The sequence below is a fragment of the Cupressus sempervirens genome, chromosome 5 (assembly GCF_028749045.1).
Source record: "Cupressus sempervirens isolate cs-2001-9-10 chromosome 5, ASM2874904v1, whole genome shotgun sequence".
NCBI classification, from domain to species: Eukaryota; Viridiplantae; Streptophyta; class Pinopsida; order Cupressales; family Cupressaceae; genus Cupressus; species Cupressus sempervirens.
In genome coordinates, this window is record NC_143122.1 from 894,795,935 (window position 1) to 894,822,466 (window position 26,532).

General features: G+C 34.6%; 1 pseudogene; it reads right to left on the minus strand.

Annotated features, from left to right (window-relative positions):
- Positions 1-26,532, minus strand: part of LOC149558812 (rust resistance kinase Lr10-like) — a 78,721-nt pseudogene that overhangs the window by 31,406 nt on the left and 20,783 nt on the right.

Genomic DNA, 26,532 nt, shown 5'->3' on the forward strand with positions numbered 1-26,532 from the left:
ATTTGAATAATAGAGGTTCTTCTACTCCTTTGGGTTGTGGTATTCTAGAGAAAACATGGACTTGTAAGAAGGTGAGTTATTCTTTTCTCAAAACCTTTGGTTGTGAAGCATTTGCTCACATAGATTCTGAAAATAGAACCAAGCTAGAAGCTATGTCAAAGAAATGTGTATTTGTTGGATATGGCATTAATGAATTTGGTTATAGGCTTTGGGATTTTGAAAATCAAAAAATTGTAAGAAGCAGGGATGTCATATTTAATGAGAAACTGTTGTACAAAGATATATTGTAGCAACATGAGAAGAAAGAAGATGATTATGTACTGTTGGATGATACTCTAAAAGCTGATATTCCAGCCATTCCTCATGATGTGCAACAACCGCAATAACAAATACCACAAACATCGGTGAATGTTAGATGATCAACAAGGAAAATTAAACCTCCACAAAGATTTTCTTCCTTTTTGTATTCAATTTTACTTACTGATGCTGGTGAACCTGAATGTTATGATGAAGCTGTGCAGGTGGATACTAAGATTCAATGGGAGTCTACAATGAAACGTGAAATAGACTCTTTGGTGAAGAATAAGACATGGGATTTATGCAAGTTTCCTATAGGTAAAAAGGCTTTACAAAATAAGTGGGTTTATAGATTAAAAGAAGAGGATGGAGGTAAGAAAGGATTTAAAGCCAGGTTAGTTGTAAAAGGATTGGCATAGAAAAATAGAATTGATTTTGATGAGATATTTTTTCCTCTTGTTAAAATGACTTCTATATGTACTATTTTAAGTCTTGTGGCTACTAAAGATTTGCATTTAGAGTAGCTTGATGTTAAAATAGCCTTCCTTCATGGTGATTTGGATGAACAGATATAAATGGCTTAGCCACAGGGATTTGTGGTCAAAGGTAAGGAGAACTTAGTGTGCATATTGAAGAAAAGTTTATATGGCTTGAAGCAAGCACCTTGGCAATGGTATCCAAAATTTGATAGTTTTATGCATGAGCATGGATATAATAGGTGTCATTACTATGTTTATTTTAAGAACTTGAATGGTGATAGCTACATTATTTTATGTTTATAAGTTGATGATATGCTTGTAGTTGGGTCTAACATGGATCATATTAAGGGGCAAAAATGCTAGTTAGCACATGTATTTTCTATGAAGGATTTGAGGTCAGCAAAACAAATCCTTGGTATGAAGATTTGTAGAGATAGGATGAATAGAAAATTGATGCTATCTCGGGTTGATTATGTTGAGAAAGTTTTGCAACATTTCTCTATGGAGAATGCTAAAGCTGTCAGCACACCTTTACCTAGTCATTTGAAGTTGACTAAGGAGATGTGTCCTAAGACATAGAAAGAGGAGGATAAGATTTCTAAGGTACCCTATGCTTTAGCTGTAGGAAGTTTGATGTATACTATGGTATGCACCATGATAGATATTATACATGCAGTGGGAGTCATTAGTAGGTATATGAGTCATCTAGTGATTGAGCATTGGAATGCAGTCAAATGGATTCTCAAATATTTGAGAGGCACATCTAATAAGTGTTTATACTAGGTGGAGTACTATAGGTTATGTCTTTACTGTTGGTGAGGCAACCGTGAGCTAGGTTTCTAGGTTACAGAAGATTAATGCTTTATCCACTACAGAGGCAAAGTATGCTACCACTATAGAGGGAGCCAAGGAGATGATGTGGCTTCAGTTCTTCTTGGAAGAATTTGGACATCCTTAGAAGGATAATTATTTTTTCACGAGTAGTAAGAGTTCCATTCATCTTGCAAAGAATTTAGCTCTGCATTCTAAGACCAAACGCATACAGTTGCAGTACCATTTCATTTAGTCAATTTTGGAGGATGGACAGTTAAAGTTGGAGAAGATACATATAAATTACAATCTGGCAGATATGTTGGCAAAGGTTGTAACAAGGGAGAAGCTAAAATTCTCTTTAGTTTCAGTTGGTCTTCTCAACTAAACATGAATAAAAGAATAGTAGAGTCCAGGGTGGTTTGATCTAGTGGGAGTCCCATTTGGTAGTGGTATTGCTATAGGATCAGTCTCCAAGTAGGAGATTTTTGTTTAGTTTGGAGCTTGCTTAGTCACCAAGTGGGAGAAATTGTTAGATTGTGGTGACTAATCAAGAAATTACTGCGCATACTTCATAAATTCCTTGGGTTTTAGGGCATTGCCCCAAAAAAAAAATTTGGGCTATGGCCAATGTTGTAGCTAACATATGGCCGACATGTTGTAACTCTAAAATAGCATAAAATACTTGTATAAAAGGGTTTAGGATTAGGTATTCTTCATTATGTATTGAGTTGTAAGGGATTACAGATTGTATCAGGTTGTATTCACTAGATTGTAATAATATTGGATTGGCTATTTGGTGGACATAGCCTAGGGATTGGGTGAGCCACGTTAAATCTTGGTGCCTTGTGTTTATTTTCTGTGTGATCTATTATTTTCTATTATTGGTTATATTTGCATGTAATTTCTATTTCTTTCTATGATTTTATCCTAATAGAAGAGTCACTTAGCATACACTCGATAACTCAGCATATGAAGGGTCACTTGGCATACACTGGGTAACCTAGCACATGAAAGGTAACTTGGCACACATTGGACAACTCGACACACACTGGAACTTGACAGACACTAGAAATTGGCACTTGGCAATAACTAGAAATTGGCACTCAACAACAACTAGAAATTGGCACTCGGCAGTAACTGGCATTATGAACAAAAAGGTGCAAGATTACAAGAAAACCTAGGATGCTCCTACATTAGACAACCAGGGTTGGGGGATATGATTCTCCTAAATCGTTAAGATGTCACAACCTAAGTTAAATCCAACTTAGATTGTGAAATCCATGAAGCATCTTCAATAGGTCTGTTCTTCCACTTCACCAAATACTCGTAGTAATATTTTTGTCTTGTGCTCTTACAGGTTCTCTGACTCAATATCTATTCAACTTCTTCAATCTATTTCTTAGGGTGACCATTAGGTACAAAAACTTCATCATTCAACTCATGATACTTGTATAAATCAGAAATATTTAATATAGGAGATATATCCATGTCATCAAGTAACTCAACTTCATAAGCATTACCACTATCAAACTTCTTCAAAAACTTACAAGGTCGAAATTTCTTCATCTTTAGCTTATTGTATGCTCCAATTGGGAATCTTCCTTTCTTTAGATGAACCTTCACCTCATCACCAACTTGAAACTCATGGTGTTTTCTAGACCAATCAGCATTCTCCTTATACCTTTAATTACTTTGTTCGAACCTCAATTTTACTTTCTTATGCAAAGACTCTATAAAATCAGCAAATTCTTCTCCTACAATGCTTCTCTTTTCTTCAGTAGCAACATCTATCAAATTTGATATACATCTAGGATGCATTCTAGTAATAATCTCAAAAGGTGTCTTCCCTATACTCCTATTCACAGAATTATTATATGTGAATTCAGCTTGTGCCAATACCATCTCCCAATTAATTGGCTTATACCCAACTAAACGTCTTGGTAGATTACCCAAGCTTCTATTCACAACCTCTATCTATACATCTGTCTATGGATGGAATGTAGAACTAAACTTGAGCTCAACACCCATCTTCTTCCACAAAGTCTTCCAAAAATAGCTTACAAACTTACTAAATCTGTCAAAAATAATGCTTCTTGGTAATGCATGCAATCTCACAATCTCTTTAAAGAAAAGCTTAGCAACATGCTCAGCATCTGATGTCTTCTCACATGGTATGAAATGAGTCATCTTAGAAAAATTGTCCACTACAAAAAATATGGAATCATACCCTTTCACTGTCTTAGGCAATCCAAGAACAAAATCCATATTGATGTCAATCCAAGGTTTTTCAGGAACAGTGATATGTGTATACAAACCAATATTTTTACTCACTCCTTTTGAAACTTGACAAAATCCACAACTCTTTATAAATTTATAAACATACTTATACATTTGTGGCCAATAATACTTCTCTTTCAACAAACTCAACGTCTTATCAATTCCAAAATGTCTAGGTAATCCACCACTATGCTTTTCCTTAATTAGATTCAACCTCATAGAACTTTTAAGAATGTAAAATTTAATACCTTTGAAAAATATACTTGCTTGAATGAAATACTCATCATACTTACTTATGTGATCTATCAGATTTGGTGCTCTACACTCTCTCCATGCCTTAGAAAAGTCAGAATCAGCATCATGCAACTCTTTCATTTCATCAAAACCAAGAATTTCAACATTCATTTTAGTAAAAAAGGAACATCTTCTACTCAATGCATCAACAACTCTATTAGTAACTCCACTCTTATACTTAATAACAAATGTGAAACTCTCCAAGTACTCAACCCACTTCATATGTCTCTAATTTAATTTATGTTGACTTTACAAGTATTATAAAGCTTTATGATCAGTATACACAACAAAATCCTTAGGAATCAAATAATGTCTCCACTTCTTCAATGCTTGAACAATAGCATAAAAATCTTGATCATACATAGAATACTTCTATTTAGCATCATTCAACTTTTCACTAAAGAAAACAATAGGTTCACCTTCTTGACTTAATACAGCTCCTATGGCATTACCACTTGCATCACATTCAACATGAAATAGTTTTTTGAAATTAGGTAAAGAAAATATAGGTAATTCAACAACCTTTTGTTTCAAAGTCTCAACACTCTTATCAACTCCATGTGTCCACTTGAAGTCCTTTTTATCTTGCCTCATTGTCTTAGTTATAGCATTACAAACAACACTAAAATTCTTAATAACCTTTTTGTAAAAACTAGCCAAACCATGAAATGATCTTACCTCATCCACATTATTAGGTGTAGGCCACTCCAAAATTTCTTTAACCTTCTTAGGATCCATCTTCAATCCATCAACTAATTTCACAAATCCTAAACACACAATTTTCTCTTGCATGAAAGAACACTTTTTTAGATTAATCAACAACTTTTCCTCTTTTAACCTCTGCAATACTTGTCTAATATGCTCAAAATGTTCTTCCTTAGTCTTGCTAAATATCATAATATCATCCAAATAAAAAATCACAAACTTACCCAAGAATCTTTTCAAAACTTCATTCATCAACCTCATGAAAGTACTACAAGCATTAGTTAAACCAAAAGGCATAACCAACCATTCATACAAACCATCTTTTGTCTCGAAAGTAGTCTTCCATTCATCACCTTCTTTGATTTTGATCTAATGATAGCAACTCTTCAAATCAATCTTGGTAAAATACTTTTCTCGACTCAAACAATCCATTATGTCATCCATCCTTGGCATAGTAAACCTATATTTCACTGCGATCTTGTTAATAGCTTTAGAATCAATACACATTCTCCATTCTCCATTATTTTTAGGTGCTAATATAGTAGGTACAACACATGGACTCAAGTTTTCTCTAATTAAATCTTTCTACAACAACTCATGCACTTTTCTATTAAGTTCTTCATTCTCTATAGGTGTCAATCTATATGGTGCTTTATTTGGCAAACTAGCTCTAGGAATCGGATCCATACAATGACTTCTACTTCTCACTAGAGGTAAACCATTAGTAATATCATTAGAAATAATGTCTTTATACTCATTCAACAATTCTATAATTTCTACTAGTACTTGACTATCACTATATGCTATCACTTGGTCATTACTAGCTTCTATTGCTCGGTCCTTACTACCAACACTTGGTTGTCTAGGACCTATAGCAAAACAAAACTTGATTCTTCTTTACTTCCTTTTCACATTTTTCCCATTAACCATGCAAAATTTTATTGTAGTACAAATGACCTCATCTAGACTTTCAATCAAAGGCAACGATGTTTGTATCTTCCCATTTATCCAAAGAGTATATTGATTCAATCTTCCATCATATACAACATATCTATCATATTGCCAAGGTCTACCTAACAGATATGACAAAAATCCATAGGCATAATATCACACAAAACCTCATCAAATTAATGTCCAATCTTGAACTTCATAAGGCATTGCTCACTTACCAATATCTTATGCTCATCTTTGATCCATGAAACATGATAGGGTTTAGGATGCTTTAGCCTTTGTAATTGGAACTTTGTAACCAACTCCTCCGATGCCAAATTTGTAGAACTTTCACTGTCAATGATCACTTTGTAGCATTTTCTAGTCATCTTACATCTTGTCTTGAAAAAAATTCTCCTTAAAATAGGTTCCTCATCACTTTCCTTATTACAAAAGGTTCTTCTCACCATCAAATTTTCTCTAGTCTCAAGTCCACTTGGTGAACCCTCATCATCTCCTTGAATCACAACATTTCTATTACCTTGCCCACTTTTAGAGGATCTACATTCAAAAGATCTATGTCCCTCTTTACCACATCTGAAACAATTACCATGAAATCCACCTCTAGAATAAGAGTTACGACTTCCTTTGTAAGAATTAGTGCCTCCTCGGTAAGAATTACCACTTTTCCATTTGGTCTTGCCTTTTTCATCATTCTTCCATTCAAATTTTCCTTTATCCTATACAAAATTATCATATTTTCCATCTTCACCATAAGATCTACCTCTGCCTCTCTAGAATCTACCACCTCTACCTCTTTGTCTTTGTTCATGCTTCTTTGTCAATATCTCCTTAGCTTTCAAGGCATATTGATATGCCTCTTCTACACTTTCCAATTTTGCAAAACTTATTTCATCTTGTATTGTAGATCTCATTCCATTAATGAACCTTTCAATTTACTCAACATCATTATGCACATATCTAGATTTGATGTCCAATATATAGAATTCCTTGGTATATTCTTTCACAATCATGTCCTTTTTTTTCAAATTTTGCATCTTTCTCAATTTCACAAAACTTATTTCTTCTTGTATTCTAGATCTCATTCCATTAATGAACCTTGCAATTTCCTCAACATGATTATGTACATATTCATTTCCGATGTCCGATCTATAGAATTTCCTGGTATATTCTTTCATAGTTATCTCCTTTTGTTTTGAATTTTGCATCTTTCTCAACAAGCTAACTAGGTAATCAGCAGGGAGGAATTTGTTCGTTGCCTTGTTCACCATCTTTGGCCAATTTTTGATCTTCTCCTTTCCTCTCCTTTGTCAATCAATTTGCAAGTGCTCCCACCATAGTGATGCATCACCTTTCAACCTAGTAACTACAATCTTCACCTTTTTATTATCAAGTTTGTTTTCATACAACTTCTCCATATCTGAGATCTAATCCAACACAACATTGCTATCCAATTTTCCATCATTAGGAACAACTTCTACTATAGGCTTTGAATGTTCCCTAGACAATACTCTCATTAATCTAGCTTCATCTTGGTCTTCTTCAGGTTTTTTATTATGGTTTGGTGTTGCTACTTCATCATCACTTACATCATCAAGATGTGCTCCTCTCCTCTGGGTTGTCTCCATGATATCTAATCAGGCTGTAATTTTTCTCAATTAATCCAATATAGTATCATCAAGATTTCTTCTACCACAGACCATGATGTAGGAGCATCTAGAGGTATAAGGGCAATCCTGTGTCACCCAAAAATATATACGTAGACTTAGTTTCTATTTCAAGTGTTTTCATTTTTGGATACCCATTTGGGTCAATTAAAGGTTCCAACTCTCACAGTTCCACTATTAGTGTGATAGAAAATCTTGAAAAAATAGGAGTATGTAATTCGGCCATCATTTTGGTAAACTAGGAGGTGCAAATTGGCTAGATGAATGTAATTGTAATTTAGAGCATTCCAAAAAAAGAACCAGGTCAAAAGGCCCCACGGTTTGAATGTTATTACAGTTTTTCAGGTTTTGGAGACCTCCTAAGAATTCTTCAAAGTCAAGTTAGGGGCATTAAATGACCTCTAAAAGGGCTGAAAAATGGGGGACAAGCAAAGCTGGTCCATAGGGCTATAGAGCGCTTTGAGAGCTTTCCAAAAAAGTAAACAATTCATCAATCGGAGCTACGGTTCAAAAGTTAGGCCTCCCGAAAGTTTGGTTACCATTTCTGGATTCTTCTAGATTTGTGTTGACTTCTAACGTAGCTTCTAGAAACTTCTATTTGGTTGGTGGATTCCTACTAGCACTTTCTAAAATGTACTCCTAGACCTTAACCCTTCAAAGTCTATTTAAGGAGATTGCTTGCATTGTAAAAGGTAGTTCGGAGTGGAGTTTGAGAGGAGGTACTGAAAGGAGAAATTATCTCCACATTTATGCTATTGTAAGTGCTTAGGGCATGTTTTGAAGTTTATTTTCTCTAAACTAAATGTACTAGCTTGTTTTTTAAGTTAATACAATTTCCCTTTTTCTGTTGTGTCCATTCTGTTCTTGGGTTGTGTCCCCATCAAGTGGTATCAGAGCTAGTTTTCCTGAGTGTGTAGACAGAGTGTCGACTGTGAGGCAGTTTGCACTAGGACTGTGTGGTTGTGGGTTTGAGTTAAGAAGATGCCTCCATGAAGAAAGTGTGGTGGAAGGGCCAAAGCTATTAATCTTGAGGAGGTTAGAGCCCTCCAAAGGCAAGTACAAGCATTGCAGGAGGAGCTTCGTAGAGGAGCAACTGTGGCCCCAGGTGATGAAAGTGAAGATGACAACAAAGAAGATGAAATTGGACCAGAAGGGAAATTTGACGAGGAATTTTTGAATCATGCAGAGGAAAGGCTTTTTAGGGCCATTACTAAGTTTGGGAAAAGACCTACAATTGAAGTGGGTGTATTTTCAGGAAATCTGAAACCAGATGAGTTGATCGATTGGATCAATGAATTGGAAGAATACTTTGAGTATGAGGATATCAGGGACCTAGATAGGGTTAAGTTTGCAAAGGGCATGCAAAAATCTGGTGGCAAGAGGTTCAATTGGAAAGAAATAGAAGAGGAAAGGAGAAGATCACAAGATGAGATCTCATGGTGGACAAATTGAAGAAGCAGTTCATTCCCATGGACTATGAGCTTGATTTATTTATGAAGATGCATGGGTTAAAGCAAGCAGGAAGATCAGTCTAGGAATATATAGAGGAATTTTATCGACTCTTGATTAGAGCGGGGCATGCAGAAGCAAATAAGGAGAAGGTTTCTCATTATATGAGTGGGTTGCAACCTAGCATCCAGGAGGAATTAAGTCTAGTAAGAATGACCAGCATTGAAGAGGCATACCAGTTTTCCCTATGAGTTGAAGAGAAGCTAAATAAAAGGTTTGAAAAAAGACAAAGAGGGAACAATCAAGGAAGAAGGGGAAGTGGTAGATAATTTGGAGTCCGCAATGAGATCCAAAAGAAAAATGAAGATGTGGGTACTAGCAGGAACTAGAGGAATGAGGGTTTCAACCACTCCCATGACCAAGACTTTGGAAATCAAAGAGGAAGAGGTAGAGGAAGTGGACAAGGAAGAGGAGGCTTCTGTGGTACCTATTTCCATTGCAATGAAGAAGGTCATCGTGCCTTTGAATGCCCTCAATGACAAGGAAGGACAGATAGGAGAGCTGAGGGCCAAGCTAGGGTTGCTCATGTGGATGAGGATGCACAATCATCACATTCAGAGGATGTAGAAAGAGGAGAGACCTTGGTAAATGAAAGAGTCCTACTAAGTGGTGAGATTGAACTAGGACAACAAAGGATTTTGTTCCATACCAGATGCAAGTGTGAGGATAAATGTTGTGACATGATCATTGATGGTGGTGGCACTGATAACTTGGTATCAGAAGAGATGGTCTCTAAGCTGAAGCTCAAGAGGGAGAAACATCCCCATCCCTATCGGATTGCTTGGGTAAAAGATGATCATAAGGTCCTAGTAAGTGAACAATGTTTAGTGAAATTCAAAATTGGGCGTTACCATGATGAAGTTCTCTATGATGTTATTATGATGGATGTTTGCCATCTATTGTTGGGTAGACCATGGCAGTTTGATAGACATGAAGTACATGATGGGCATGCAAACACATACTCTCTGACAAAGGATGGAGTTCGCCACAAATTGAAACCCATGAAAAAGCAAGGTGAAAAGGTATGTAGTAGTGCTAGGATTTGTTTTGTTAATAGAAGGATTTTTTTAGATGGCATGAAACATCAGCATATGTGCTATGCTTTGGTTCCTAGGAAAGATAAAGAAGGTAGTAGTGAAATTCCACTTGAAGTTTCAGATTTACTAGGGGAATTTGGAGATATTATCTTTGATAATGTTCCAGATGGATTGCCACTAGTAAGGAAAATCAGTCATCAGATAGATCTGATTCCAGGAGCTAGTTTTCCTAACAAGGTTGCTCATAGGATGACTCCTACTGAAACAGAGGACCTAAATAGATAGGTTTAGGAGCTGTTGAGGAAGGGCTTGATTCGAGAGAGCCTAAGTCCATGTGCAGTACCTACAGTACTCACACCAAAGAAAGATGGAGAGTGGAGGATGTGTATAGATTCTCGAGCTATAAATAGGATAACCATCAAGTACCGGTTTCCTTTTCCAAGGATGGATGATCTTATGGACTGCTTGAGTGGGGCTCAATACTTCACAAAGTTAGATCTAAAGAGTGGTTATCATCAGATACAGATTCGAGAAGGAGATGAGTGAAAAAAAACTTTCAAGACCAAGGAGGGTCTTTATGAGTGGTTAGTCATGCCCTTTGGATTGATGAACGCGCCAAGCACCTTCATGCGGCTCATGAATGAGGTACTTAAGAAGTTCTTGGGAAAATTTGTTATTGTTTGTTTGGATGATATTTTAATTTTAAGCAAGACTTTGGAAGAAGATTTATTGCATATTCATAGTGTCCTTGAAAGGCTAAGGGAAGAGAAACTGTTAATTAATCTGAAGAAGTGTATCTTTGCAAAAAGGAAGTTAGTCTATTTGGGGTTTGTTATATCACCCGAAGGTCTCAAATGGATCTAGAGAAGGTAAAAGCCATCTTGGAATGACCTAATCCAAGGTCTGCTACTCAGGTAAGATCATTTCATGGTCTGGTTAGTTTTTATAGGAAGTTTATTAAGAATTTCAGTGGCATATGTGCACCCCTAACTGATACAATAAGAGGGGATAGAAAAGACTTCAAATGGATTGCAGTAGCTGCGAGAAGTTTTGAATTGTTGAAGAAGAAGGTGACAGAACAGCCTGTGTTGGCACTTCCAAATTTTTGAAAAGTTTTCCAGGTGGATTGTGATGCCAGTGGCAGTGCTATTGGGGCTGTATTAAGCCAAGAAGGTAAGCCTATTGCATATTTTAGTGAAAAATTGAATGATGCAAAGAAGAAGTATTTTGTTTATGATCAAGAGTTCTATGCAATAGTTCAAGCCTTAAAGAAATCGAGGCATTATTTATTGCCAAAGGAATTTTTTTTGTATACTGATCATCAGGCATTACAGTACCTAAATAGCCAAGGTAAATTGAATCAGAGGCATATGAAGTGGGTAGAGTTCTTGCAGAGTTATACATTATTGTTGAAGCATAGAAGTGGAAAATCTAACAGGGTTGCAGATGCACTAAGTAGGAGACAGTTGTTTCTTACAGTAATGCAGGTTGAAGTAGTTGGGTTTGATGAACTCAAGAATTTGTACCTTGAGGATCTTGATTTTGCTGAAGCATGGAAAGCTTGTAAAGAACCTGCTGCTGTAGATAGAACCAAGTGGTTAGACTATTTGATTCAGGATGGCATGTTGTTCAAGGGTAGTCAATTGCGCATTCCAAGGAATTCCATGAGGGAAAATTTGATTAAGAAGAAACACAATGGAGGGATGGCAGGACATTTTGGTCGAGATAAGACCATTGCCATTCTTAGAGAACATTATTTTTGGCCTCAAATTTCATAGGACGTGAAGAAGTTTGTAGAGAGTTGCCAAGTTTGTCAAGTTGCCAATGGGTTTAGTCACAATACTGGCCTATATCAGCCATTGCCTGTTCCATCAAGGCCATGGGAGGACATAAGTATGGATTTTGTTCTTGGATTTCCAAGGACACAAAGGGGTAATGACTCAATATTCATGGTGGTTGATAGGTTCTCCAAAATGGCACATTTCATTCCATGCCACAAAACTCATGATGTTGTCCATATTGTAGACTTGTTTTTCAAAGAGGTGGTAAGACTACATGGTCTTCCAAGGAGTATAGTTTCTGACCGAGATACTAAATTTTTGGGGTATTTCTGGAGGACATTGTGGAAGAAGTTGAGAACAGACCTAAAATTCAGTTCCACGCATCACCCGCAGACTAACAGCCAAACAGAAATGGTAAATAGAAGTCTGGGCAATTTGCTGAGATGTTTAGTTGGGGATAAGCCCAAGGGATGGGATTTGATTCTACCACAAGCAGAGTTTGCTTACAATAACTCTATAAATAGGAGTACTGGAAAATCACCATTCCAAATTGTATATGGGAATAGCCCAAGGACTGCACCAAATTGAGGAAGATAGAACAAGGGGAGAGGACAAGTGCTGAAGCTGAGGAATTTGATGAACATATCAAGCATCTACATGAGGAGGTTCAAGCACACATTACCAAGATGAATCAAGAGTATAAAGCTAGGGCTGATCAAAAGAGAAGACATAAGGAATTCCGAGTAGGGGATCTAGTCATGGTGCACTTACGAAAAAAAAATTTCAACCAGTACTTACAACAAGCTGAAAATGAAAAAATTTGGCCCCTGCAAAATTTTGAAGAAACATAACTCAGGAAATGCATATGAAGTGGAGCTGCCAGATGGTATTTACATTTCTCCCATTTTCAACATTGTAGATTTAACAGAGTATCATGATGATGGTACAGATGAGGAGCTGGTGTTAGAGCCATGTCCAATTCTTGCTTCTAAGAAGGAGGAGATAGAAGACATTCTAGATCATCATGTGGGTAGGAGTACTAGAAACAGGCAGTATGAAGAGTATTTGGTCAAATGGAAAGGACGACCGATCGCAGAATCAACTTGGATTTTAGTAGTTGAGGTTTCCCATTTGGGATTTCCTCTACCATTCATAAAGTGACAGGGTCACTTTTCAATCTACCCTAGGTGTCTGATGTAGGAGCATCCAGAGGTATAAGGGCAATCCTATGTCACCCAAAAAAATATAGTTAGACTTAGTTTTTGTTTCATGTGTTTTCATTTTTGGATACCCATTTGGGTCAAATAAAGGTTCCAACTCTCACAGTTCCACTATCAGTGTGCTAGAAAATCCCAAAAAAATAGGAGTATGTAATTGGGCCATCATTTTGGTGAACTAGGAGGTGTAAATTGGCTAGATGAATGTAATTGTAATTTAGAGCATTCCATAAAAAGAATCAGGTCAAAAGGCCCCACGGTTTCAAAGTTATTGCAGTTTTTCGAGTTTTGGAGACCTCCTAAGAATGCTTCAAATTCAAGTTAGGGGCATTAAATGACCTCTAAAAAGGCTGAAAAATGGAGGACGAGCAAAGCTGGTCCATAGGGCTATGGAGCGCTTCGAGAGATTTTCGAAAAAGTAAACGGTTCATCAATCAGAGCTACGGTTCAAAAGTTATGCCTCCCGAAAGTTTGGTTACCATTTCTGGATTCTTCTAGATTTGTGTCTACTTCTAACGCAGCTTATGGAGCCTTCTATTTGGTCAGCGGATGCCTACTAGCACTTTCTAGAATGTACTCCTAGACCTTAACCCTCCGAGGTCTATTTAAGGAGATTTCTAGTATTGTAAAAGGCAGTTTTGAGTGGAGTTTGAGAGGAGGTACTGAAAGGAGAAATTATCTCCACATTTATGCTATTGTAAGCCCTTAGGGCATGTTTTGAAGTTTATTTTCTCTATACTAAATGTACTAGCTTATTTTTTAAGTTAATACAATTTCCCTTTTTCTATTGTGTCCATTCTATTCTTGGGTTGTTTCCCCATTAGACCATTTTTACAAATCAGGTTCTAGCAAGATCATAACCCTCTACAAGTTATAGGTCAAATTTGCAGATCTGCCACCCTACAACCAAATCCAAATCAGTGTTCTACATGATCCAATTTCCACAAGGATGAACATTAGGGTCTTATACCAACTGTTATAGGCAAGGGTGAATTACTAGGGCCAAAGGCTCACCTAACTATCCAAACCACCCTACAAGAGTTAACACAATGGAAGCAAACACAAGGAATAAAAACCATAGGAGGAAGAAGAGTGAAAGAGTTTTATTGATTCATCAAGATATTTTAATACATGCCTAATTGTAAGGCCTTTTGGGTTATGGCCAAATACAAATACATTCACATTCAAAGATCCAATAAATTTTTTTCACTTTTAGTTCTGTTCTCTAGAATACCTCTTTCCAAATACTTTCCCCTTGATACATCTGTAACTCTAAACCTAAAAAATCTATATATACTTTCCAAAATGGCTTACAGATTATTCTAGAACATTACATAAGAGAAAGGCTAACCTAACAATGGTTTGGACATATCCCAAGAAAAGATCTTAACATAAATATCGCAAATGAAATAAATCTTGTAAGTTGGCTCACAGAAAATTATGTCCAAATGTTGCCATCAGCATACACTGGGTAACTTGGCACATGAAGAATCACTTAGCATACACTGGGTAACTTGACACATGAAGGGTCACTTAGCATAGACTCAGCACACACTAGATAACTCAGAACACATTGGATAACTTGGCACACACTAGAACTCGACACACACTAGAAACTAGCACTTGGAATTAACTAGACGATGGCACTCACCAGCAACTAGAAACTAGCACTCAAAAATAATTGGCAGAATGAACAAAAAGGTGTAGGATTACAAGGAGACCCAGCATGCTCCTACATCACCTAGTCCATCATATTTATAAGCAAATATATTGTAAATATGTAGTAGAAGTCAGCTACAATATCAATGGTGGATAGTTTAAATAGTAATAACATATTTATCATGAACTTGGACAGAAAAAGATGGATGTTCTAGTCTATGGTCTTTGCTAATGATCACAGTTTTTAATTTACTTTTTCACAATAATAAGGGAAAACACATCATATAGAGGTATCTATCTGTGAAGAATAATATATGAGTGGATAATGGGTAAACTTTCTCTATACATAAGTAACTTACTCAGTAATAGAAGGAACTGTAAAAGAGGATCGGGTTACACAATAAAAAACAAACATAATAGTTAATGTCAAGTAAATGCTAACACCACAAACCAATTGCGTTAATCCATAGTGTAAACTATGAAAGTGAATCCGAAATCATAGAACAAGAATAGAGATTGATGCTCTATCTTTTCCAACAAACAAATGCATTGTGGAATAAAGATTCAAATAAAGACAATTAAATCATGAGAGGAGATGTGCAATTTCTTGCTTGCATGTATATTCAAAATGGATTACAACTAGTAATATGGAAACAAACTTCTACATAAAATAACTACTACTATTACAAAAAACAAAATCTTTAGCACACAATGGTTGCATACTAAGTTCACCAAAGATTTTATGAGCTTTAGAATAGTCTAGAGCAATCACTTATTGATAGACATAGAAAGAATATTAAGCTATAGTTGATGTTGTAAAAACTTAATAAGAAACAGAGGAAAGTTGCTTTGTTTACTCTTTGTTATATGCTATCTTCTATATACTTCTCTTCTCATCTACTCTTGCTAGAACATTGTCTTCTCCCTTATAAGTCAGGAAACTTCACCACTAAGTAATTGATAGAGCTTCTTCAAAAACTCGATTGCTAAGTTATGGTGGAACAAAGAATACAATTTTTTAGCATCAATTAATTTTGACCTAATGAAATGGTTTAGCTACTCAACCTCCTTCAAGCTACTCAGAAGTATATGAGTTGTTTAGGAATAGAATCAGATGGAGGCTTAAGATAATCAAATTTAGTTTCTAAAACCCAACACTACCCCTTTGTCTGAGTTGTTAAAAAAAACTCACATAAAATCATCTTTGATCCAAATCAACTACACCTAAAAACTTCCTTAGTTGCTGAAAATTTCCAATGCTTAAAGATTTGGTGAAGATGTATACTAGCTATTGCTTAGACCTACAAAACTCCATATGTATTTCACCATTTTCAACATGTTCATAAATAAAATGATATCTAACTTCTATATGTTTACTTCTACAATGAAACACATGATTTTTTGTTAAAGCCATTGGAATAAATGTTGTCACAAAATATGGTGGTTTCATCCACTTGTTCTTCCTTCAAAACAACTAAGATCCTTCTTAGCCAAACTTCTTGACATGTTGCTACATTTTCTGCAATATACTTAGCCTCAGCTATAGATTGGTAAACTATGGGTTGCTTCTTGGAAGACCAAGAAATTACTCCAAAACCCATATGAAAAGTATAACTGAAAATGGTCTTTCTATCATCTTGACTTTTAGCCCAATGGCTATTTGTATAATCAATTACACTAGAATCACTTTGAGTAGTATATAAAATGCTGTATTCTTTGGTTTCTTTCACATAACTTGCGATTCTTTTATCCACTTTTCAATGAGTGTCCTTTGGTGTTTCTATAAACCTGGAAATCAAACTCACTACATGCATAATGTTAGGCCTAGTTTTTGTTAAGTACATCAAACTTCCAACCAAACAGTTATACATAATTGAATTCACACTGCCTCTACAATCTTCAATACTCAACTTAAATACCACTATTGGTATTGGGGCTACTTTGTTCAACATTTTAAACATTTCTAAACTCTAATGTGCATACTTCACTTAAGAAATAAAAATTTCATCATCTATTTATTTAACTTCTATGCCTAGAAAGTATCTCAAAATTCATAAATCTATCATTTCGAACTCATTCTTCATAGCTTGTTTGAAATCAGCAATAAGGAAATCATCATCCCTTGTAAAAATCATATCATCAACATATAAGAAAACAATTAAAATATTACCATCTATTTCCTTAATGTAAAGAGTAGGCTCACCATCACTTTTTCTGAAACCGTTGCTCAACAAATTTGAGTCAATCCAACTATACCACACTCTTGGTGCATGCGTTAGCACATAAATAACTCTCTTCAATCTATATAATTTATCTTTATTACTCAAAATTTCATAACCAGGTGGTTGATCCACATAGACTTCTTCTCTCAACCACCATTAAACAAGGTAGATTGCACATCCATTTTAAATACCTTCCGCTTTTTTTGGGTTGAAATTGTTATGACATCACACATTGATGTTCTTTATATGCTTATCTATTTTTCCATCAGAATTACACTAAATAGTTTTATACACCCATTTCACACCAATGACTTGCTTGTTGGGAGGAAAATTAGTTAACTCCGAAGTTTCATTTCTTTGTATTACATCTATCTCCTCATATAGGGCCTCACACCATTTTCTTCTTACATAGCTTTTTAAAAGTAAACTTGCTTACTATGAGAAAATAATACAAAATTACTATTCTCATCAAAATAAATATACCTTTTCTTGGTATGTCTCCTTAATAATTTTATTATTTCTTGGTAGAAGGGAGGTGATGGTAGGATCTAAACTCTTAGTATTGTTGCTAAGTTTTGTAGGCTATATTTTCTGGAGCTTACTGTCTAGCTATTTCCTTTTTTGCCTATTTCTATCAAGAGCAATTGAGAGCTATCTAAAGCCATTAGTTTCTACTATTGCTTCATCTTGTTAATCATCTACCTCATCATCTTTATTATTGTTGGGCACTTTACTTTTAAGTGCTAGATGATGTATCCACTAGGTCATCCCATGACTCATTCTCTAATAACTCGACATCTCTTTTAATGATGATCTTCTTGGTAAGAGGGTTAAATGCAATCTATATGCCTTAGATTCTGAACTATAACCCATAAAAATACACTTCTCACTTTTATCATCAAACTTTTATCTTTTCTTCTTTGGTATGTGTGTGTATGCCACATACCCAAATAGTCTCCAGTGTTCAACTATCCATCTATGCCTTGCCCATGTCTCGGGAGGTATCTTATTATGAGCTAATTTTGTAGGACTTCTATTAATCAATTAAATTACTATTTCTATACCCTCTCCCTAATATTCAGTTGGAAGACCTTTTTCTTTCAACATACTTCTTTCTATCTCAATAATAGTTTTATTCTTTCTTTCAGCCACTTCATTTTGTTGTGGAGTATAACTAGATGTTAGCTCTTTCCTTTTACCATTTTTCCTAGAAAATTTCAAAAAAAAATTGGAGGTATACTCTCCTCCTCTATCCGACCATAGGACTTTAATGCAATGTCCTCTTCCTTTTTGGCTTGGACCTTGAACTCTTAATACTTATCAAAAGCTTCAGATTTATTTTTTAGCAAATACACCCATGTTCTACTACTGAAATCATCAATAAAGATCATAAAATAAGTACTCCCTCCTATGGAAGTAACTTTCACATGGCCTACCAAATAAGTATGCACCAACTCTAATGGTGCTCTATCCCTTGTGGAATTACCAAAAAAAAAGGACAACCTATGTTTCTTACTCAAAATGTAAGCTTCATAGTTTCTACTAGACTCTCCAACACTTGGAAAACCATCCACCATTCCTTTCTTGGATAACACATTCAAAATAACATAGCCAAGATGTCCATACCTTAGATGCCATAACTTGGAAGGGTCTTCAATCATAATTCTAAAAGTTGATTGTTTTTGCACTATTGTACATACTTGCTTGAGAGGTGCAATAGAAGATTGAGAGCTGAAACATGTCTCAATATTCAACAAAAACATTTGGTTCTTTGCCATTTATATTTCTGCAACAACTTTCTTGCTCCCATATTTCTCATGAATGCCACACTAGTCATTTTATAACAAAACAATGTAACCTTTTTGAATGAGTTGTCAACTAGACATTAGATTATGCTTTATACTAGGGGCAAAGTAAACATTCTAAATTTCTTTCTTGGTGCAGATCGTAATCCTTTACCTACCACTAGAATAGTTCCATTGTTCCCCATCTTAATTTTAGACTTATAATTTTTATCAATGAAAGAAAACATACTTTCATTACCACTCATGTGGTTACCATAATCACTATCCAAATACCAAACTTCAGGGTTGCCTTCTTCACCAATATTGCACATGATGAATGTTAGGAATAAATCCTAGATAGAAATAACAATTACATCCAAATATAACTAATATCAGAAAATAATAGATCACACAGAAAAATAAACAAGACACTAAGATTTAACGTGGTTTACCTAATCCCTGGGCTATGGCAACCAAACAACAAGTCCAATATTATTACAATCTAGTGATAACAACCTAATTACAATCCGTAATCCCTTACAGCTTAATATCGCTGCAAGAACCAATTTTTGCATCACCTTATAAAACAATCCCTAACCCTAAGCCCTTTTATACAAGTATTTTACCACTTTAGGGTTATAATTAATAATTACATGTTGGCCCAAAATCTCGATTAGTCACAACAAACTAACAATGAAGATTTTATTGGTTTTTCTTTCTCTAATGTTTTCATTAGCAACATTAACATGTTATTATTGCTGGTCATTTTATGTCTTCTAGCATTCATTTTCGTAATGCCCAAACTTGTGGGAATAATAGCATTCAACATTGCTCTTATTAGAGTTGTTATTTCTTCTTTCTCCTTGGAGGCTATTTTGAGAGCTACTTGACAAGCTTTCTCCTCCAATATTTCTTTGTCTAGAGTTACCACATCCTCTTACTTTAGAACCACGTGTCTAGAGTTGTTTCTTCCTCTCCTCTTGCCTCTTGTATTGGCTTGGGCTCTGAAAATGAGCTCTTGAGAAGAATTTTTTGATCTATTAATATGGTGCTTATGAGTATGGAAAGATCCCATCAACTCAACAACTATCAACTTAGACAAGTCTCTTGACTCTTTAATTATAATCATAAGCATATCAAAACTTTGAGATAATCTCCTCAAGATTTTTCTACACTACTCTTTGTTATCCAATCTCTTCTTCATTAACTTTCAAGTAGTTTATCAAAGTGGAGCTTCTAGTGCTAAACTTTGAAAGAAATTCATTCTTTTTCATAAGAAGAGACTCAAGCTCTCCTCAAAGCATCTGCAACTTCACAACATGAACTTGATCAACTCCTTTAAATGTAGTCTCAACAATATTCCAAGCTTCTTTGGAATAACTAGTTGTTGCTATTCTCAAAAATAAGGCCTCTGTCAAGGCTACTTCAATCATGCTCATTGCCTTTGCATCTTTCCTTATCATCTCTCTCAACTGAGTCTTCTAATTGTTTGTGGGGGCCATAAGCTAAACAAGGTTTGTGGTATCTGTCAAAACACTTATCAAAAGATCCTACAAATCATTAGTTGTCATGATGGTCTTCATTTTCCTCATGCAAATATGATAGTTCTATCCATTAAAGGATGGTGATAGCTACCAAACTTTTCTATCATCTCTAGCCATGTCTCCTGCACAATAGCTTCAAATGTCCAAAGAACACAAATATCCAAACTCACTAGGATGAAGGGCTTAATAGCTTTGATACCATGTGAAGAATAATATATGAAAGGATAAGGGGTTAACTTTCTCAAAGCATAACCAAGATACTCAGCAATAGAAGGAATTAAGCTTACTCGACAAAATAGGAAGCTGAGTTACTCGGAAAAAAAAAAAACATAATAGTTAACATCAAGTAAATGTTAACACGACAATCTAGTTGTGTTAACCCACCATGTAAACTACAAAAATAATTCACAATACAAGAACAAAGATTTTTGCTCTATCTTTTCCAACAAAGAAATGCATAGTGGAATAAGGATTCAAATGGAGACAATCAAATCATGAGAGGAGATGTGCAATTTCTTGCTTGCATGTATACTCAAAATAGATTACAACTAGTAATCTAGAAATAAACTTCTACAAAAAATAACTACTACTATTAGCAAAAACAAAATCTTCAGCACTCAATGCTTGCATACTAAGTTCAAAAAAGCTTCTATGAGCTTTACAATAGTCTAGAGCAACCACTACTCTATAGGCATAGAAAAAACATTAAGCTATAGTGTTGTTGTAAACACTCAATGAGAAATAGAAGAAGGCTACTTTGTTTTCTCTCTGTTGTATGCTATCTTCTTTATGCTTCTCTGCTCATCTGCTCTTCTGCTCAAACGTTGGCTTCTCCCTTATTTATAAGTCAAGAAACTTTACCACTAAGTAATTGATAGAGCCACTTCAAAAACTTAATTGCTAAGTTATGGAGGAACAAAGAATAAGATTTTTTAGCGTCGATTATTTTTGAGCTATTGACATTGTTCACCTGCTCAAGCTCCTTCAAGCTAATAGGAAGTAAATGAGATGCTCAAGAATAGAATCAGATGGAGGCTTCAGACAATCAAATTTAGTTTCTAAATTCCAACCCTACCAACAATTATATTTAAAAGTCCCAATTTTAAAAAGAAATGCCTATAAGTAAACCTCTCTCTGTTATGTTTCGGAAGAAGACAGATCATTCATGGGACTGAGATAACAAGACGAATCATTCATATAACTAAGATAAACAAGTAGAAAAAAATGAGGCTTCAAGTATAACTGAACAAAAGAAATGTGAAAGATAAAAAGGAATCTAATTTTTCTAAGAAATGGTTCATGTTGTTTTATAGCTCAATGCACAGCAACAACAAGAGAAACATTATAATTAAATTAATAGTGAGTAACAAAATGTATAAAGAGGATTTTCTTTTAAGGGCCCAATAATGAACACTTTCCGTATCATTCCAAAGCAGTGAAGCTTATGTTATCATGCCAAATATTATGTTGATATCTAGTGATTAAGCACGATTGTCATTATTGGTACAGGTGACCATGCTGCCAATATGCTCACTCCTAGTGCTAAAACATCTTGCTAAATTGAAGCAAATTTAAAATAGATATAGAATGTTAGTTGACAAGAGTTATTTTGTACGATCAATCTACAACCCTACAGAATATAGATTTGATCCACTCCAAACATTTGGAAAAGAACAAATATACAAAATATTTCAATGGACGGTACTCTGATACAATTGAGTGCCCATTTTCTCTTTTGCTTGATATTCTTGATTCATCACTGGGGCCTAAGGTTTCCTTCTTGCTGTGTGGGTGATTTTGATTTGCATGCATAGAGGGCCAGAAAGTTGCGTTGAGCAGTCATTAAAGAACACTCCTATGACTAACATTACTAGTCTTTTGTGAATGACACTTTATTGCCTCTGTAAACTACCACACCATCATTTCTAGTCTTTATTTTCCTGAAACGTTTCACACGAAATGGAAAAAACTGTTAGGAAAAATGACAATAGCTAATAATAAAAGATGAATCTCTATATCTTTTAAATATATTTTATTCTTAATTTCATAGACACTATAGTTTATGAGATGATTTTTTCATCTTGTTTCATTCCCAAGAAAGAAAATGATGCTAAAAGAACAATTCAAAAACTAACAAAAAAAAAATATCACAGTATTTTTTAAAAGCAATTTTGTGAACACTAGAAATTATGACTATTAATTTTAAAATTTTCATCGTATCTTTGAAAAAATATAAAATAAATCAAACAAAATAAATATAATGAAATAAAACCATTATGTAAATAACTATAAAATAATTAAATTACAAATAACAGAAAATTACAATCAGCAAAATTTTAAGTGTTTACAAAATAACAATTTTTTTGCCAAAATATTGCTAATCTAAAAACAAATTAGTCAAGACACTATATTCTGCTTTACAATCTTTGCTTCATCTTACTCAAATGGTACTGTAAAGCATGAACGTAGCTGCAGAAACTATCTATTAAGTACTATACAAAAACATGGTTTAATTTTGCGGCAAGCCGCCAAAGAGGCTATAACTCCCAATAGATATTTAACTTGGTTGACTTTCACGTGGAAATGTTCGTTATATAATAATAGTGTTGGGTGATGCGATGCGCTCCCTTGTCCACAGGTGATTAATTATGTGGTGTTCCATGAACATGGAACACCACATAATTAACCACCTGTGGGCAGGGAAGCGCGTCGCATCACCCAACAAATAGTTCAAATTAATTTCAAGAATATTGAGTTAGTTCGTACAAAAATTAAACTAAATTCAAGAAGTCAAAACAAAATGAAATTTGGATGAACTAATTACGCCTGCAAAATCTGTTCTGCTAATTGCTACCACTTTCGAGCATATATCTATTTATCGGAGTAGAGACACCCATCATATTTCTATTTATCGGGGATCGCACAATTTCACTGATCATGACGATATTTTTTGGCACAAGGAAAGACGTTTAATTATAGTATTGAAGAAAAGCAAAGACTGGCAATGTGGCATTGTGATTCATGAAGCAAGGAATGAGAAATAGCAAGTTAAGAAAGAACGCGGAAAACGGTGAGTCAAAAAATGAACAGATATATTACTATTTGTCCTTCCAATAATGAAATAGTTTTTATTAGTCCCTGCCGTAAGGCAGGAGACTAAAGTTATCAGGTAAAAAGGACTATTTATAAAATTAAAATAAAAAAGTTATCAGGTGCTTCTTTTCTATTAATCTATTTCAAAAATTGTCCCTAACAAACATTTTATCTAAGGTTTTCTTGGTTCAATTATATTAGCTAATTTTCATTGTATTATTTCTATTTTCTAATTGGTTGGAGCTATTTTAGCCCGTGGTCTTTTTAAATGAATCAATAATTTTTCCTGAAAATTGCATGTCGTATCAAATGTTGTTATGAAAACAATTCACGTGAAAGATCTTTGCCTCTACATTTCATACATGCAGGGATTCACGTGCCATGTTAATGCTTCCACATTTTGAATGCATATCTATATTTGTTTGCTTTTGAGTTTGCTTTCAAATTCTCTCCTAGGAAAGGGAGGTTGGATCCTGCAATGAATTTCATTGTGTGTTTATAGTTTCTCAAATTGTTGCATCTTAAAGAAGAAAATCTCTGTCCAGCTGAATGTGCTTTGGAGATTGTTCAATTCCCTTTTTATGTAAAGTCATTTTTTTTTGTGTCTTGCTAAAGATTTGTGTCTTGCTAAAGAGATTCTCTAATGCTATGTTGTATTTTGCAGGTATACATAGCAAAATTTCATGGGGTTTTCAACTTTAAGAGTGCCATGATTTGTCAGACTACAATCAATGACTTCTAGTCAAAGCAGAGTTACTGAAAGATGTATTATTGGTCCCTCGAGCTACCACGTATTCCTTCTAATTACACTACATATGATCTTTTTGTTTAACAGATTTTTGTTTTAGATCGTTTTCAATTAGGTTTCTATGAGTTAAGGTTTCATTTATTTAATTTAATATTTTTCAGAAGGTAATGTACACGGATTTGATATTTTTGTGTGGCTATGTAGCTTGTAATCAGTGAAATGAATGACTTGGCGTGCCTCTGTAGCTTTCGGCAATGTATCTTGCAGCCCCTCAATGCAAGATTAATTTTTGCATTGCTATCTCATACTTCATATTTTCTTAGATCTCAAAAAATTTCAACCTCTGACAGCACACAAACGTCAATTGCCTTTTGATATTTGGTGGATGACATTGGGCTTAAGTGTTAGGCTCTAGATGAATCTCTATTAAACTCACTTATATATGAATGTACAGATCTCCATGGGATTCATTGGCATTTTTAAAACAAACATTTAACAATTTACTAGAGAGATGTCGATAAAAAAAGGAAAAATTATTGAATGGAATTGCGCTAGACACCATTCAAGTTGTTCTAGCTGAGAGCCTGATCTCATTAATCTATTGTCCAGATTGTGATTGGACTAATTTTAATAAATTTATTTCAATGCAGAGGAGTTTTCATATTTTCGTTAAATTCATAGCTGGGTTTTTTTGTTTTCTATATAGCGTGTTACATAATAATGTTGTCGAAAATATAATTCCAACCATTTTAGTGTCCAGTTTAATATTATTTAGTGCATAGTCATCTATTTGGTTATCTAGAGATTCCAATAATTCTATCTATAAAATGGGATTTTGGATCCATATTTTGCTTTACGGTATCTCTGAATTTATACCCATGCTTGTTTAAGGCCTCTATATGCCCTGGAGGCGACCTATATTGGATAAAGCTATGACCTAGAACTTGCCTTGGTCGCTGCACATACAATACTGATATTTTGCTTGAAGATGTTAGAAAATGAAATTCATTCCAACATTAAATAGGGAACTCTGTTTAATTTTTTCGGCTAAGATCGTAGTCATAGAGATGTTATCAATTTTAATTAATGGAGAATATTTATTTATATTTGTACAATCCCTTATTGGTTTCAGCCATGTTTGTCTATGGCATTTAAGTTGTGAATAGATTAAATTTTGTATAGATAAAGTGGGATAGGTTTGGCTGAACATGCTCAGAGCATAATGTTCCAACCAATGTAGACTCCTTGTTATCTATGCTTTTGTTTTGAGTGCTTATAAATATTTATCAATGAGGCACTACATGCTTAACTTCTTTCTAATGATTTTTGCAACAATTTACACATGAGAATGGAATTTTGGTGAACTATGCAAAATACAATTAGTTTATTGTAGGGTGCTTTCATTTATTTTAGGTTGAGAATTTGATGAAATCTTAAATTACTGAGAGGTTTCATTAATCTTAATAAAGAGAAGGCTTTTTGAATAACCGTTCTATTCTTTCCAATGCAATTTATTTTCAGCACTTACATTGGACAGTGAAATCCCATACTAAAATGCCAAAAAAAACTGCGCTAAAATTATTTATTTTATCTTTTGACCTTGCAATTAGTTATAAATTTACTCAGATCTCTACAGTTTTACATCAATGGCTTCCATTCAAAGCAGAGTTATTGTTGGCTGCTACTTGTAGACAGACGTCTGTATTCTCACCTCCATTTGCCGGTAATCCTTGTTATGGATCGGCGTTCTTGTCATCATTTATTCCAATATGTCATTTTAACATATTTTTTCTTCCAAAGTGCAGCAATATTTATCATGTGTATCATTTCTTTATGTGCTTATGCTCACAAGACACAATTTAAGGGTTGTAGCAGAATTTTCATTCTACTAGAGTTGGTGCTTTTGTATAGTTCAGGTGAGTAAATTTGTTAATTTGTTTTTTTCCAACTATTTTTATAATTTATTAAGTGAAGATCTTGCAGTTAGCTTGATTTCAATTTAGGTTGCCTTATATTCGTCTTCTACAGAGCAGGTTCAGTTAGCGAATAGATTACCTGTCGGGTGTTTTTTTGTTTATTACACTTGTACAATTCAATGTAGATCTTTTTGTGTTAAAATGTTTTATATATTTCCATAAATTTCATCTGGCTTCTCCCACAGTCCTTTTAATAAGTAGTCAGATTAATTTCTATTATTTTGTTTTGGGGTTGCCAACACCCTAGAATGTATCTGATTTGGGGTCATTAATTACTTGTTCTAGAATATGCCTGAACATTTCTATAATAGATGGTCCCAAAAGCCCCAAATAATGACTTTCCTTATACGGCTGAGGTGCTGAGATTTGATTAGAGCCAACTCGTATTGTGTCTGTCAGACTGCTACATTCATATCATAAACAACACTAGTATTTTTTTTATGCCATTACAAATTTCTTCACATGCTCATATAAAGATA